At 35.9% G+C, this 17,759-nt stretch overlaps 1 protein-coding gene across 1 annotated transcript in view; it reads left to right on the forward strand.

Annotated features, from left to right (window-relative positions):
• Positions 1 to 17,759, forward strand: part of LOC101677814 — a 1,019,668-nt gene that overhangs the window by 962,149 nt on the left and 39,760 nt on the right. The window lies entirely within an intron of this gene.

Consider the following 17,759-nt stretch of genomic DNA (forward strand, 5'->3'; position numbering starts at 1 on the left):
CCCTATACCTATATTAAATATACTGATGCATTAAATTTAACCCGGTGACTGTGGTTCTACATCAGGATTATGGATTAGAATTTAGTCAGACCCAGTTGGTTAATAACAAATGTATGGTTTTATTTGCCAAGTCATTTATCTACCTCAAACTGGCCACATTATTTCTTTCTACTTTCTTATTACCAAGACTTTTAAAGTTTTGTTTTGTTTTTTTCATTTTAAAATCAGCTTCAGCTATCCCAGCATATTACTAAGTGGCTGATGCTTTCCCCAGAAGAGACTAATTCTTCTCTCAAATCAAATTAATCCATTGATTCAGGCTTGTGGATGTTCATTCTTTTAACCATGGGATTAAATGTGTATTGTGCAATCATCTGTAGCCATGAGATACTTAGACAATGCTTGAGTGGTTGTCAGGGAAACAATGTGAACATCCAGTCTGCTGCAGTATTGAGCTAAGTGTGAATACACACACACACACACACACACACACACACACACAGCATTTGTCAATCAGTTTGTAAAATATGTGTCAGGTAGGAAGATTTTTTTTTTTCTTCTCTTCAAGGACCTCACTAATTGTATGTATATGGGTGTAAGCCTGTGCATGTGTATGTGTATGTGAACACAGATTTCATTTGCATTAAATTCTCAGCATGCTTTCTGTTCACAGAGCTAACATTTTATATCTTAATGGTATTTTTCACCAAAGAGCTCATTGACTTCATTAAATATTCCATGAAGTATATAGCAGAAACTATTATTAAATATATGCATTCTGATGTAATCTCAGCAGAGAAATTTATAGACTAAATGAGACAGGAAGAATGACAGACAATTTATATGGATTATTTCAGTTAACTATCCTAACAAGCAACAGTCCTTTTGTATTGTTACTTTTATCTTACACATCGAAAAACCATATCACCATATCATATAAATGAAACAACTCGTCTGTGGACACACAAGTATTTGTTATACTGAAGTATTAAGAACCAAGTACACAAAAACTAACATATGTGCCCAGTTCTTTCTCTGACTCAAACCTTGAAACACTATAATATACATTTCTTCCATAGATTCTGGCTTCTCAGCTTTATTTTTTCTATATTAATCACTATATTCTTCAAATTGGTAAGAATTTAACCATGAAGTTCTAAAAACCAAACCAAGACCAAAGGATTCTCTGGAAGATTTAAAATATCAACCACCAAAAAGTTACTGCTTGATTACTATCTAGATTTGAATCTTCTGATTCTAGTTCCATTTAGGATGACTGTGTCACTGTTTTTTTCTGGAAAATTCCTACTCTTTCAATTTTTAATTGAAGCATAGCCACCTCTATGAAGACTTCCTGATCCCCTCTGAAAAGAAAATAAAAAGTCCCTTTCCCTCATAGATGGCCCTTCTATCTTGCATATGGCTTCACTGAAACATAAAATAATTTGCACAATTATTTTTCTCAGAGTCTGTAAATTCTATGGAGCTTGACAGGCCGTTTTAAAATATGCACAGCACAACGATCCTCAAACTTCAGCATCCACCTGAAACATCTGAGCTCTGTCATCCAAGGATTCTGATTGACTAGGTCTGGGGTGGGGCCCCCGAATGTGTATTTCTAACCAGTTCACAGTTGACATTTGATCTTGCTGGTCTGGACCACAATTTGAGAACCATTCATGTATCAGCTGAAACATAAAAACATGTTCAATGGACACCTTGCCTTAGACTGCTCTTTATCCCTCAGAACAGGTTGCTCATAAGTTTTCTGTGTGAAGATTGATGACGTAGTAACCACCAGGTATGAAACTGATTCTCACACAGAGAGCTTAGAGGATTAGAAGAAATTATAGAAATAGATGCCAGGTTTTGTCTTCCTCTCCAATCTTCCTAACCAGTTATCTCAAACTGGGAGTAGGAGGTAGAAAGGCAGACTATTCACTTAGAAAGGAAAAAAAAAAAAAAAGCAACTTTAGATTTCTGTTTCTTCTGGTGGAGTCTTTAGGTACTTCAGTGTGTTTATTAAGAATGCAAAACTGACTTCAATTTGCATTATTTTGGTGGGGAATAGTATACAATACAATAGTATACAATACACTAGGAATTGGACCTGGATTTTAAGCACTTTATGGAAACCAGTGGAATGAAAATAGTTGTCTGTGCCTACATAAAATCAAATTAGTTAATTGGTGTCCATTAAAATAATTCTGCATTTAAAAAATAATTTCACATATTTTATTATAATTGGATTGGCATGTATTCTTTAAATAGCCAAAATCATTGGTTGAGATATTATTTAGGCTTAGTAGGATACTGCTTTCTTCACACCTTGAGTTCGGGTCTCATACAACTCCATACATTCTTCCAAACATTTTTAATATACTCTGACTCTTCATATTTTTTTAAAGATTTTTATTTATTTATTTGACAGACAGAGATCACACGCAGGCAGAGAGGTAGGCACAGAGAGAGAGAGAGAGGGAGGAAGAAGCGGGCTCCCCATTGAGCAGAGAGCCCAATGAGGGGCTCGATCCCAGGACCCTGAGATCATAACCTGAGCCGAAGGCAGAGGCTTAACCCACTGAGCCACCCAGGCACCCCTCTTCATATTTTTTAAACTCCTTTCCTGTTCAAATTGTTTTTTTAGAAAGGATTCTAGCGTTACTGTGATTAAGTCACACTCCCTCCTTGGTACTTGTTGGAAGTTTAGTTCCTCATTTGTGATAGGAAATAAATAAATCAAGACTTTTGTACCTGTCAAATGTCTGTCAGTAAAGAAATGGGAAACACACAGATGTACATACACAAATATATATTATTTATAACTCCATACATTTATGCAGCCCAATTTCACATCAGACCTTTCTTGAGTCCTGCAAAAGCAAGTGGGACAGAGGGCTTATAATCAGTTATTACAACATAAACATGGTTTTTGTGTCTGCTACTAACCTCTCTGTCCTTTCACAATGTAGGAATATAATCAAAATCATTAACTCCAAATTGGAAGATGCATTTTTGCCTGCCTAAGCCACATAAGCCACCAAATCTGCCACCTTGGAGGATGGATGATGATGCAGTCCCTGGATTACACTACGATGAGACACTCACTATTCTGCAAGGCTATCTAGTCTGCAGTCAATAATTAATTCTAGAAATATCTTTCTTTTAACATTGTAAAGTTTGCAGCTCCATTAATTCCAATTCTATTAACATTTATATGCCCAAAACACTACCTTTTAAAAGAGGTGTCTCTATTAATCAATCACTTTTAGAATGACCTCACATGGCCCTAATATGCCTATAGGGTAAAAATAATAATCTAATTGTTCATGGAAATGAGAATTTTTGATCAGGTACTTAAATGACAGTTATGATAATCTCCTGTGATTATTCCTAAAGGAAATCAAGAGAAAGAAGTCAATGTACTAGACACCAAAACAAAGACCCAAACATCAATTTTTTTTCAGTTGTCTTACACCAATTCATTTTTTTGTCTGTGATCTGAATTGGCTTGCTTTATAATGGGGTGTCAAGACTTAAAGTTTGGTGCCCTACAAAACGAATCTAAAGTATAACACCCAAGAACCTAATAGGCCCAGATTAACAAGAATACCATCTATTGCTATTTACTGAATTCATTATATGTCATGGAAATTAAGCAACTTCATCAGCTTTTCATAACGTTGTATGATAGAAAAATCTCTCAATCACAGTAGTAGTGACAATTTGTCCTGGATAATCCTTTGTTTGGGGGATCTGTCCTCTGTATTGGAAGATGTTTGGTGCATTATTAGCCTCCATCCACTAGGTGCCAGTAGCACTTTTCCGGTTGTAATAACTAAAAATATGTCAGGACATCAATAATCTTGCCATGAGAAGGCGAAATTATCCTATTCAAGAAATACCACATTAAAGAATGATGTATCTTCTTGTTTGTTTGTTTGTTTGTTTGTTTCATCTCAGAAAGCTTCCAGATTCTTTTTTATAATGTATACATTCTTTCCCTGGGAATCTTTAGGATGTATATGTCAGAATTTCTCTCACAAGAAAAAAAAATAATAATAATATTCCAGCCTTAGGCTATTCCAATACAGAAAATGACAAAAAAGTATTATACATATTGCCAAAATAAAACTATAAATTTGAAAATAATCAAATTTAGTATATCTCTTTATTCATCACCCTCCCCAAAATGTAACAAAATTAATCTGATACACAGTTTAAAAGAAATGTTACTTATGTAGTCCATAGAAATCTATACCAACATAAAGAAACAAGCAAGTAACCTAAACATAGATGGGAAAAATACTGTTGATGGCTTAAATTAATCAATAGCTCAGAAAGAGCCAAGAATAGGTTTCTTCATAATGATCCGCACTGCATAGCACACAAACTGTTATTGCTATTATGAAATAATGGACTACATCTTTTTCCTGTTGTGTACTTTAGTGACAAGGGGGACAGCACACAAGAGTAAGGTGAAGGGCTCTCATGAACAATCAGGGTGTGTCATTAGACTTGACTGAGATTTTTTTTTTTTTTAAAGATCTTATTTATTTATTTGACAGAGATCACAAGTAGGCAGAGAGGCAGGCAGAGAGAGAGAGAGGAGGAAGCAGGCTCTCCGCGGAGCAGACAGCGGGACGCGGGGCTGGATCCCAGGACCCTGGGATCATGACCTGAGCCGAAGGCAGAGGCTTTAACCCACTGAGCCACCCAGCTGCCCCTTGACTGAGATTTTTAAACCAAGTCTGCATTACTGGCCTCAATGGCCACCAACAGTAACAACCTCTTCTATTCCCCATTCTTGTGCCTTCTCATTGGCATACATTCTCATTGGCTTCTCTCCTCTTCATTGTCTATGGAATGTTAAGCACAAGGTGAAGGTTTGTAAATGTTGTTTCAGAAATAAGATTGATTAACGAATATAATTTGGAGGATGTCCCATAATTATGGAAATTTATTTTTGTTTTCTTGTTGTTGTTGTTGTTGTTTGGAAAAATGAATCATGAACAAAACAACATGATATACATGATGGGAACCCTACATGATATAGGGTTGGGAACCCTATATAGAGTTGGGAACCCTGATCTCTCTAAGAACGTATTTGTTTTGGTTCCTCGGGGAATCTCCTAATTACCTCTTGTGGCTCCTTTGTTCACTACAAGTTTATGTTTTTGACTAGTAAAAGAATACAGACCACTGGGTAGGTGTAATACATAGTTAACTCCCCACCCCAGATATACACACAAACATACACACATAGGCACTGAAATGCTCAGACTGTTCCTGATTTTGTCTCTGGGTGCTAAGGAACTCTTGCAGACTCCCCTGCTCCCCTGCTCACTTTAAAGTTGGTAACTTCATCAAGCCCGGACATGCCATGCACTGAGCTACAGCATCTGGCTGCCAGGCTGTTTAATCTCTCTGGGAGTTTATTGGTTTAAATCCGTGACTAACAATCATATAAAAAAAAATATGGCAAAACCAGATGTCTTTAAACTCCTATCGTTTTTGAAGCCGGAGTACTTTTCTCTCCATTTTCTCTCGTTTTCTTACACTCCAAAGAAATTCAGATTTCTTCTCTGTTCTGCTCTACTCCTCTCTTTGTGTTTCTATATAAAATCATCAGGGAATCAAATCTATAAGATATGTCCTCAGTTTCTTGACCTGGAAAACTTCTAAAAAGTTACTGTACTTTAGGCTCTGGCTACAGCTCCCTCTCAGCCTCAGAATTGCTGACAAGAGAAGTTATCATGAGTGGGTATTATATTATTTCAGTCTTGATTTTTTGAATCTTTTAAACCATGTGTCTACAGATAAAGGATATTTGTGAAAATGGATCTGAGAGGTAGAAATGACAGAACACAGCCTTAATTATCCTTATCACACAAGTAATAATGACTTGGTTCATATCTCTCTTTTCTGCATAAGAGTATTATTTGATAACAGTACTGGTTATACTCAACAGTCTTCCAGAACTGTCCTAAAAACATTAAGTAAATCTAATCATTCAAGTTTAGTGGCACTCCGATAATTACTTTTATTGTCCCCATTTTAAAAGGAGCTGAAGCACCTTGAGATTAAAGGATTTGACTAATGTTCATAGCAAGAGAGTAAAGAATGGGACTTGAAACCAGCCTTCCTAATTCTGTCATTATTTTTCTCTAGCGGTTAAAGAGATGCTTCATTTTCCAAGTTGGTCCAATCCCCCAAATACCTCAAACCTTGCCTCTTTGGAGTGTATTATCTCTATTTCATATATAGAATACTTCAGTGGATTCCTGTGGTTGAGGAAGGGATACTGGAATTTGTTTGCCAGTATCATTTTCCACTTCTAAGATGATATGTTGGTAATAAAATGGAAAGTGTGTTAACATGTATGGCTTCAGAGACCTGAAGTTAATATTCAATAACTCAATCAGCTATATATCTTAAAAACTCATCTGTTACCTGATGCTATTAACAGAAAATTCATTTCATTTTGATTGAGGTATAATTGACATGTAACATGATATTATGGTTTCAGGCATATAACATAATGATTTGATATTTGTAACCATTTCAAAATGATCACCACAAAATAGTCCCCAACCATTGCCATACAAAATTGCAAAAAGAGTTTTTTCTTGTGATAAGAACTTTTGGGATTTATTCTCTTGGCAACTTTCAAGTATGCAGTACGATATTATCAACTATAGTTACCATGCTGTACCTTATATCCCTATGACTTACTTGTTTTATAACTGGAAGTGTGTACCTTTTAACTCCCTTCACATGGTTTGCCCACATCTCAACCCCTTTCCCCCTTGAAATCACCCGTCTGTGCTCTGTATCCATTAGTTTTGTTTTATTTTTTGTTATGTAACACCTTGACAGAGTTGCAAATATTGAACCATACTTGCTTTCTTGGAATAAATCCCGCCTGATCATGTCATATGATCACTTTAATGCACTGTTGAATTTAGTTTGTTTTTGTTAAGGATTTGTTTTGTTAAAGATTGTTAAGGATTTTTATATTTATGCTCATCAGGGATATTGGCCAGTAATTTTCTTTTTTTATCATGTAAAAGATGGTGTCCCTTGGTCTGTGCTCCTGTCTATGCAGTGTACCAGAAACTTCTGTTCAAAATGTAAAATATCTTAGGAATCTCAGGGGATCCATAGAGATAATTCCTATAATTTTTCAAAAATTAACATAAAAAGAAGATAAAGAATTTAAAGTTAGTTGTTTGCCAGTTATGTTTTGCCAGACATTTGCTCAGCCTCCTTAGACTTCAGGTTTTCTGATTTGTAAAATGAGGAAATTGTAGAAGTTATCTTAAAGCATTTGAGGTTCTACTTTCCTTCCATTAACAAATTCAAAGGATGTTGAAATTTATTACCAGATGATAAAAAGGGCAAGTAGAGAGGTAAATATGTTACCCTAATCTGATTAATAGCACAGTAGTATTTTGTACAGGATGGAGAAATTTTCAGAGAGATTTAGCAAATTTCCTCCTTTCTGATGTTCCTTCTTTCTGCTATGCTTGCTGGGTATGAAATGAACTCCTGCTAAAAAGAATGTCTGAAATTTCAGAGTAAATATGATAAGAATGTACAAAAACTCAATTAAGAAATCTGCTGTGAAGTGTGTAAACCTGGTGATTCACAGACCTGTACCACTGGGGATAAAAATACATGTTTATAAAAAATAAAAAATTACATTAAAAAAAAATAAAATAAAATAAAATAAATCTTGAAATCAGGTTAAAAAAAAAAAAGAAATCTCAAATTCTCTCTAGAATCTTTGTTTTGTTTTTAATAATATACCTTTTTTCCTGACACATACTAAGCATTCAGTAAATTGTAGATAACATTTTTATGATATAAATTTTTATGGAGAAATTGAGTCAAAAATAAATAAAAGATTAATTCCATTATAGAGAAAGTAATTTGAATATAGTCATAAAAACTATTTTTATCCATATCTTCAGAATCTAACATGATATTATGAATGCATATTGAATGAATGAATGAATAAGACTAATCCTACTCGTGAGAGTCAGGGAAGTCACAACAACCACTTACCACCACTACAACCACAAACATTTATTTAGTAACTCTTGTGTGTGTTAAGCACTTTTCAATCAATATCACAAAACTGTTGTATGATCTCATTCCCACCAGCAATGAATGGGAATTATTCTTGGTCCATCTTTTTGCCAATTCTCCCTTTGTTAAACTTTTTAAAATTTTTGGTAATCTTGTGAAGGAATCATGATATATCCTTTTGATTTCATTTATATTACATTGGGTGGTAATTATTAGAACATCTTTCATAAGTTTATTAGTTACTTGTATATTTTTCTTACAGAAAGAGCTTACTGAATTCATTATCCATTTCCTATTGAGTCTTTTTAGCCACTGATTTGCAAAAGTTTTTATTATATTCTTCATATTAAATCTTTGCTGATTATATGTGTTGAGGATGTCTTACCTCATTTCACTACTTGATTTTCATTCTTTATGTTATATTCATATGAATAGAACATTTTCATTTAATTATTTTCAGTTATTAAGTTTATCAAATTTTCCTTTATGGTTAATGCTTCTCCTGACTAGTTTAATGAGATATCATTCCCTACTCCTAAGGTCATGAAAATATTTTTTCATATTATGTTACATGTGCTTTATCATTCTGCTTTTCAGAGGTAAGTCCCTTTTTAAGTGAAATTGATTCTGGTGTGTGATATGAGGAAGACATTGATATTTATCTTTGTTCATAGGGATACCCAATTGTCTTTGCAGTTTTTACTTGGAAATATCACACATGTGGTTTGGGAAAACTGACACCATTCCTAGACATAGAAGTCCTCAATTCACAAATAATAGCTGCACATCTACAATACCAGCCATTATTGGCTAGGCTATTCAAACTACTATAATAAATAAGCAAATAAATAAATAAATAAATAAACCCAAATTCCCTGGCTTAAAAGCAATCCATTATGGGTCAGCAAGCCGTCTCTGCTAGAATTGGTCAAATGCCCCTATTCAATCATGCAGAGGCCAGATATTCAATCCCACCATATGATCAGAAGGTCAGAAATGTTTGGCAAATAGGTGTAATGAAAAATAGTCTGCTTTGCTGGTCATGGTATATACAGCTTACTATCCCTCCTGCCAGCAACACATTACTCTTTCTCTCCCCAAGGGAGACAATTAAAAAATTTCATCCAGGCTTTGCCATCAAGCTCAAACTCCAAAATTGCTTAGAATTGTAGGCTGGCTGCCTCGCCTCCATACTCCACTCTTCTCCTGCTCACCAAATAATATCCCTGCCCTAATCTCTGGAACCTGTGAACAAGTTATGCTACATCATAAAAGAGATTTTCAGGTGTAATTAAGGTTATAAACCTTAAAGACATTATTTAAGAGACCAACCTAATCTCAAAAGCAAAAATCTGTCTTTAACTACAGACAGAAGGGTGATAATCTGGAGCGGATTTGTATGTTTCTTTGACTAGTACCCGTTACATATCAGAGTTTCTGAAATCCCATTGAATAGACACTGAGAAGTCCCCTAATATCCTTTAATTAGGCCCTAATGTCGCTGTCTGGTTGGGATCCTTGGCTTTGCATTCTAGAGAGTTTTTTCCCCTCTATTATCCTTTAGAAAGGAGCAGTTCTTCGACTCTTTCTTATTGGTTGGGTCCTCAAGGTTGTTTTATGTCTCAGTCACAGACATTTTGACTGGACTTGTTGCTTCTTTAACTATAAACCTGTCAGGGGGAGGAGTTTAGATGGCAGAATGGTAGGAGGAGCCTGAACTTGCCTCATCAGTCCACACAGCTAGATCAACATCAAATCATTTTGAACAACTAGGAAATCAATGTGAGGATTAAGACAACAATCTGCACAATTGGAGGGAAAGAACATGGCAAATTTGAGGTTTGGAGCCATGAGTTGGGGGAGAGAAAGCTGCAGTACTGTGAAGAGAAAGGAGTCCTTTGCACTGAGCAAAGATGGGGCAGTGGGGGACAATAGGTCGGGTTTGCACAATACATTGCAGTGAGGGGATCCCCTGGGTTGCACTGGGATAGATTGCTCTCCTTCCTGGAGTACATTTGGAAGAGAGTGCTTTGCCCTTCCAAGGACAAAGGGCCTGCTGGGAGCCATGGAGCCATTGAGCAGCTCATCAGCAGCAGGAGGCAGAGACATAAACAAAGAGCACTTATTTGTGGAGCATAACAAATAGCATGGAGGACATGGGGAGTTAGAGAGGAGAAGGGAGTTGGGGGAAATTGGAAGGGGAGGTGAACCATGAGAGACTATGGACTCTGAAAAACAATCTGAGGGTTTTGAAGGGGCGGGGGGTGGGAGGTCGGGGTACCAGGTGGTGGGTATTATAGAGGGCACGGATTGCATGGAGCACTGAGTGTGGTACAAAAATAATGAATACTGTTATGCTGAAAATAAAAAAGTTTTAAAAAAGTAAAAAAAAAAAAATAAAGAGCAGATAACCTAGACTCACTCTTCACTGTTCATCACAATAGACTGCAGCCTTAGTGCATGCATGCATTCCCCCATGCAACTGCTTTTCTGGGACAGAATGGTGCCAGTGCACTGGGAGGCTCTCCTCTGGGGGAGTGGAGCAGGTCCATGCCTTTCCCAGCCCTATAGGACTTGGAGTTTTGAATCCCAGCCACTGGACAGAGATAAAACACAGGAGAACTATGGTGCTGGTGAGGGCCCAGACAGGTTGAGGCTAGAGATCTGAAGAAAGCCTGGGACATATAAGAGGGACTGTTTGCTTTTCTGTGAGGCCCTACAGAACAGCAGGGACCCTGACTTCCCCTCCCCAGGGATGAGAGCATGGGGTGACACCAGCTTCTACCTCCTCCCTGACCTCTCACCAGCATGATTGGTCTTCAGAGAGAAACAATACCTCCAGTGGTGACTAGAGTCACTTGCTTACACCAAATCTCACCTCCATGGACCCAACAGGGGCAATTTGGCAAAGGCAGGTATCACTGGGAGCCAGCACAGTGGGCCTGTCCCTCAGAAGATGAACACAGTACTCCTACCCCTGCCCCACCCTGCATGTAGCAGATCTGCTGATCATAGAGTACTCCAAAGTGTCAGCTTCAGTTCTGTTAGAAATAGGAGCAGGCTTTCATTATTATAAATATAAATATAAGTATATTTATATATTTCATTTATATAACACAGTTATATATTTTAAAATATTTTTTTCTTTTTCTTTCATATCAGACTTACAGCTTTTGTTCATTTATTGGTTTGTCTCTTTCCTTTTCTCTTTTTCTGAATTAGGCTTTTTTTTTTCTTTTTTCTTTTTTCCTTCTTTCTTATTCTTTGGAATCAGGCTTAAAGTTTTTGTTTGTCTGTTTGTTTGCTTTTTTTTTATTCCTTTCCCTTTTCTCCTTCCTTGAGTCATTTTTTTTTTAAAATCAGGCTTAACTTAACAAACAAATCAAAGCAAACCTAGTTAAAGGTCCGAAAACTCCCCACTGCAAGCAAGGAGGAAGTCTCTAGAGGCTGTGGGAAAGAGCAGCCAAAACGCAACAGCAGGTTATATAGGCTATCCTGCAAACAAGATATATCAAAATCACTTCCTGAAGTGCCAGGCTCTGGGTAGTGTATGACCCCTTCTTCATAGAGTATAACTCTCCAGAGCAGGAAACATGACAAGCTTTCATAATATGTGAAAGAAGCCTAGACATAATGACAAGATGGAGGAATTCTCCCCAAAAGAAAGATCAAAAAGAAATCACAGCCAGAAATTTGCTCAAAACAGATATAAGCAATATATATGAAAAAGATTTTAGAACAAGAATTATAAGAAAATTATCTTGCCTTGAAAGAAACATGGAACACATCAGAGATACCCTGGCTGGTGAGATAAAATACCTAAAAACTACTTAGACTGAAATTTAAAAACAAAACTAAACTAAACTAAAACTGAGATGCAAAACAGACTGGATGTAATCACAATGAGGATGAATGAAGTAGAAGATCAAATAAGTGACATGGAAAATAAAATTATAGAAAATAATGAAGCTGTAAAAAAAAGGGAATGAGAACTATTAGATTGTGGATGTAGACTTAGGGAACTCAGTAATTTCACAAAGAGCCATAGTATCTTTTCATAGGAGTCCCAGAAGAAGAGTCCCAGCAGAAGGTTTATTTGAACAAACTATAGCTGAGAACTTCCCTAATCTGAGGAAGGAAACAGGAATTCAAGTCCAAGAGGCACAGAGAACTCCCCTCAAAATCAACAAAAACAGGTTAACCAAGACATATCATAGTGAAACTTGCAAAATGCAAAGATAAAGAGAGAATTTTGAATGCTAGGGGAAAAGGTCCTTAACCTATAAGGGTAGACACATAAGGTTAGCAGTAGATCTGCCCACAGAAACAGCAGGCCAGAAAAAGTGGCATGATATATTCAATTAGCTAATTGGGGAAAAATATACATCCAAGAATACTCTATCCAGCAAGGCAGTCATTCAGAATAGAAAGAGAGAAAAGAAGTTTCCAAGACAAACAAAAACTAAAAGAGTTTGTGAACACTAAACCAGCTCTGCAAGAAATACTAAAGGGAACCCTTTGAGTGGGAAAATAGTCCAAAAGTAACAGATTAGAATAGAACAGAGACAATCTGTAGGAATAGTGAATTTACAGGTAATATAATGACACTAAATTCATATCTATCAATAATTCCTTTAAATGTAAATGGACTCAATGCTCCAATCAAAAGATATAGGCTATCAGAATGTATTAAAAAAATTAAAAAAAAAACCATTAATATTCTGCCTACAGATTATATCCAAAGGCACCACCAGATTGAAAGTGAGAGGGTGAAGAACCATCTGTCATGCTAATGGACATCAAAAGAAAGCTAGAGTAAAAACTGAGGGCTTTTTCCCTAAGGTCAGGAACACAACAAGGATGTCCACTCTCACCACTGTTGTTGAACATAATAGTGGAAGTCCTAGCCTTAGCAATCAGATAACAGAAAGAAATTAAAGGCATCCATATCAGGAGGAAAGAAGCAAAGCTTTACTATTTGCAGCCAACATGATACTTTATGTAGAAATTCTGAAAGACTCCACCAAAAAATTGCTAGAACTGTTACATGAATTCAACATTTCTATATACTGGTAATGAAGAAGCAAAAAGAGAAATTAAGGAATTGATCCCATTTACAAATACACTAAAAATCAGAAGATACCTAGGAACAAACCTAACAAAAAAGGTAAAAGGTATGCTGAAAACTATAGAACACTTATGAAAGAAATGGAAAAACATTTCATGCTCATGGATTGGAAGAACAAATATTGTTAAAATGTCTATACTACCCAAAGTGATCTACACATTCAATGCAATCCTTATCAAAATAACACCAACATTTTTCACAAAGGTAGAATGAATAATTCTAAAATTTGTATGGGACCAGAAAAGACCCCAGATAGCCAACTAATGTTGAAAAAGGAAATCAAAGTGGGGGCATCACAATTTCAGACTTCAAGCTGTATTAAAAAGCTGTATTTATCAAGACAATATGGTATTGGCAGAAAACAGACACATAGATCAATGAAACAGAATAGAGAACCCAGAGATGGACCCACAACTCAATGGTCAACTAATCTTTGACAAAGCAGGAAAGAATATCCAATGGAAAAAAGACAGTCTCTTCCAAAAATAGCATTGGAATAACTGGACAGCAACATGCAGGAGAATGAAACTAGACCACTTTCTTTTACCATACACAAAAATAAATTCAAAATGGATTAAAGACCTAAATGTAAGACAGGAAACCATCAAAATCCTAGAGTAAACAGGCAGCAACCTTTTCATCTTGGCCATAGCAACTTCTTACTGGACATATCTCCAAAGCCAAGGGAAGCAGAAGCAAAAATGAACTATTAGAACCTGGTCAAGGTAAAAAGCTTCTGCACGGTGAAGGAAGCAGTCAACAAAACTAAAAGGCAACTGACAGAAGATACATGGAAATGACACATCAGATAAAAGTTTAGTATCCAAAATCTATAGATGCTCCTGTCATGTGTTCAGTGATTGGGAATTGACTCTCATCGTGTATTCTCTCAAATTCGTATTTTTTTTTTTTTGCAGAGATGCTAATACCTACTTCATAATGTGGATGTGGAAATCATAAAAATAAGTGCAAATAAATTAAATGGAAAGTGAAAAAAAAGAGCTTATCAAATTCAACACCCAAAAAATAATCCTGTTAAGAAATGGGCAGAAGACATGCATAGATACTTTTTATTCAGAGAAAACATCCAGATGACTAACAGATACATGAAAAGATGCTCATCATCTCTCATCATCAGGGAAATACAAATCAAAACCACAATAAGATACCACCTCGCATTGCTCAGAATGGCTAAAATTAATAACTGAGGAAACAAGAGATGTTACTGAGGACATGGATAAAAGGATATCCTTTTGCAATGCTGGTGGGCATGGAAAATAGTACAGCCGCTCTGGAAAACAGTATGGATGTTCCTCAAAAAGTTAAAAATAGAACTACCCTACAACCCAGCATTGTACTATTAGATATTTATTGAAAAGATACAAAAATGCTGACTCAAAGGGGCACATGCACTCCAATGTTTATAACAACACTATCAACAATAGCCAAATTATGGAAAGAGCCCAAATGTCCATCTATTGATGAATGAGTAAAGAAGAAGTGGTATATATTTATGTAAAATGGATATTTATGTAATATTACTTGGAGATCAAAAAGGATGAAATCTTGCCATTTGCAATAATATAGATGGAACTAAGAGTGTATTATGCTAAACAAAAATAAGTAAACCAGAGAAAGAGAAATATCATATTATTTCACTCATGTGTGAGATTTAAGAAACAAAATAGAGGAACATAGGGGAAGGGAAGAAAACTAAAATAAGATAAAAACAGAGAAGAAGGAAACCATAGGAGACTGTTAACTATAGAGAACAAAGTAAGGGTTCCTGGAGGGGTGGTGGGTGGAGGATGGGTTAGATGGGTGACAGATGTTAAGGAGGGCATGGTTTGGGTTGGGCATTGGGTGTTGTATGTGGATGATGAATTACTGGATTCTGCTCCGGAAACCTGTGCTGTGCTAGATGAATGTCAGCCTGTTTATGTATTAAGTTAAGGCATCGTTGTTGTTTTCTACTTTATTTTACCCTCTCTCTATTGCTAATCTAACTTCTGATGGTTGGTTCAACTACAAATCTTGGTCAAAATAATAGTCTAAACTAACCTGAATTTAAATTAAAAAATAATAATAATTTCAAAAAATATATCTCTCTCAGGAACCTATTTGATCCCATGTTTATTTGATCCCATGAAACAAAGATCACACCCACGCTTCTTGTCAATATATGCTTCTTAGATTTCTCAATGAGCTTCTAAGACATACTTCTGTATTTCTTTTTGTTAATCTCCCACCTCTCTTTCCTGCCTGGTTGTGAAATCCATGAGCCCATCAGACTCAAGTGAAAAACCAATATTTTCCTGAGCCATGTTGTCTGATTGGGAATCTCTACTTTCATTATGTCTTTGTTCTGATTGATTTGTGTCTCAATATTCTTATAGTAGTCTGTATAATATTTTTACACTTCTGTAAAACCACCAAGAGAAGAGGCTTTGTCTGATTCACCTTGCATACTCGTTTTTAGCACATAGCTTTGCAAATAGTTTTTGGCTCACTGAGGATATATGAAAGTAATGATAGTATTTGAAAGGGTTAATAGGCTCAATGCTTATTTAACTCAGAAGAGCTTCAGTTGCAAAAACAAAAGAGTCCACCATCATCTATAATCATTTACTCTCTGATAAGGGATTTAGCAATTGGGAGGTTGTAGTAAATGAATTTATCATTAAAATAATATACGGTTACATGGGCCAAACCTGCAAATTCTATACCTCTGGATCTACGGGAAATACTTTCCCGCCAAGAGCATTGTGAAAAGTGTACAAAACATAGTGTCTAGAACTTTCCTATTCACAAAGAACCATCTCCGCAACTTTACAGAGCAGGCAAGGCCAAAGCATATATTACTCCAGCTGGACAAACTTGAATAGAATTAAGCTGCAGTTTATAATGTTGGGAATTTGCCTGCAATTAAAAAAATTAAGACCCAAATTGACAAGTACAGTTGCAATGTCTATGGAATTTTTAACTAGAAAGTGAGCAATATGAAAACTAATAATCCAATGCTTCAGTTTTGTGAAAAAATTGCCTATAATGTAGTTTTCTTTTTTTTTCATTGATGTCTTTATGACCCAGCAAGCAGCATTTCTTAAGCAAAAATGAGTGTCTCTATGTCTTAAAGTTGTATTTAGACAAGAATCTTCAAAAAGCCAATGTACAGTGGCAATTAAATATGACTCATTCCACGTTAAAAGTTTGCAAAGGATTTGCTAAAATGAGCTTACAAAGGATTCGTTTTAAAAGGTGGGCCTATAAAAATTTCGAATAACAGCAATGAATTGAAAACAAATTTTATTTTAATGTTTTTATTTTCAGTTATTTATTGCATAATTTTATTTTAAAAACAATTTTTCATCTCTTGGAAAATAAACTCTCAATAAGCACTATGTACTCTCTCTTGCTCCCTTTTAAACCTCATGCTAAGATGATTTTACTGAAACATTTTACCAAAACATTTGCCAGCTTTGTTTTACCTCTTAATGCAGAGTGTTTGATGCATATGTTGCTTTGACTTTGTGTTCTTGGGTTTTTTTAAACACAGCTTGATGACCCTGAGTCTTGACAGGTTTGTTTTGAGACCCTTCTTCAACCTTGATGTTCTTAGTGCATTTTGTTAAAGTTATTTAGAATATGTATTAAGTAAAGGCCTTGTTGTTGTTTTCTACTTTATTTTACCCTCTCTCCATTGCTAATCTGATGGTTGGTTCAACTATAAATCTTGGTCAAAATAACAACTTCTATCATCATCAATCTTAATGGGGATGTAAAGAGCCTCCTATACCATCCATAGTAGTAGTTACAGTGAATGTTTTAGATCTCAAAGATAGAATATAAGTCTCTGCCCTGGGAATTTAGTTGGCTTTTGCATACTTTGTGTGTGAGTGTGTTTTCCTATTCAGCCAACATTAATAAACCCTACTGGCCAGCTACCAGCTTTGTCTCTGCAGGTGCTGAATCATGTGGGTCTCTGTAGGCCTATATTCATCTTATCAGGCCATTAAAATCCCTGCATCCTTACTCAGATACAAGAATTTTTTTTAAGATTTTATTTATTTATTTGACAGACAGAAGTCACAAGTAGGCAGAGAGGCAGGCAGAGAGAGGGGGGGAAGCAGGCTCCCTGCCAAGCGGAGAGCCCGAAGCGGGGCTTGATTCCAGGACCCTGGGATCATGACCTGAGCCGAAGGCAGAGGCTTTAACCACTGAGCCACCCAGGCAACCTTCAGATATAAGAATTCTAAAGGAAATCACTTTTATAACTTCTTGCAAATTCAAATCTTCTTGGGACCTATGGAGTAGCATCTTGTTTTAAAATAATTACTCCAGCTTCTCCCTATTAAAACAAAACAAAACCGGAAACAACCTGGCATTATCTATATGCAGTGCCTATAAAACATTTGGCAAGTCCACCAGTTTTTTCATTTTCTATTTGGTATGTACATCTTGCTTTATACTATAATTTTGGAAGTGATGTTTAGGTAGTTCGTTCTTCCATTTAGTCATTCTGATAACTACTTAAAAA

The sequence above is a fragment of the Mustela putorius genome, unplaced genomic scaffold, assembly GCF_011764305.1.
Source record: "Mustela putorius furo isolate JIRA1106 unplaced genomic scaffold, ASM1176430v1.1 tig00003859_pilon_pilon_pilon, whole genome shotgun sequence".
NCBI lineage: Eukaryota > Metazoa > Chordata > Mammalia > Carnivora > Mustelidae > Mustela > Mustela putorius.